This window comes from Arachis duranensis, chromosome 7, assembly GCF_000817695.3.
Source record: "Arachis duranensis cultivar V14167 chromosome 7, aradu.V14167.gnm2.J7QH, whole genome shotgun sequence".
Lineage (NCBI taxonomy): Eukaryota > Viridiplantae > Streptophyta > Magnoliopsida > Fabales > Fabaceae > Arachis > Arachis duranensis.
This window is the reverse complement of record NC_029778.3, coordinates 32,304,962-32,305,551: the sequence shown is the minus strand read 5'-3', so window position 1 is coordinate 32,305,551 and position 590 is coordinate 32,304,962.

Sequence of the window (590 nt, the reverse complement as noted above, 5' to 3'; positions counted from 1 at the left end):
TTTGATTTGTAGTGTTTTGGATTATTATTATTATTATTAAGGTTTATGGATTGTATATTAAGGTATGTAGATCCTTTTTTCTTGGTAATTCTCTTATTTCTTTTTAATTTAACAAGCACACAACTTTATCGATGAAATGCTTTAATTCAACTAGAATTCAAACTATTTTGGTGCAAATGTTTTTGTGTAGTAAAAGCTAAGTAAAGATTCACAAAAGGAAATTAGGAAGGGTGCTTCTAAAAATGAAGCATATGGATATTAAAGTATTTTGAAATGTGTATTCGGGCTATGTTCGAGGCATAGAATTTGGTGTTTGTCCATCTTAAATAATTGGATTATTGTCTCGCTTAAGATCGAGAGTTTATGAAGTCTGTTACGTATTAGTAATGAATCATTGACAGTTGAATATCAAAACTTGAAGTTATGCAATTCCTATAGAAACAAGTGAATTTTCTTATGAATGGTTAAAGGGTCAATTACCACCCATTTTCCTACTTAGTTAAAATTCATCATTTGTTTACAAAGTTAATTTGTGATGGTTCATGACCTTTCAATTCATGATTTTTTATTTATGTAGCTTGTGAGTGAAA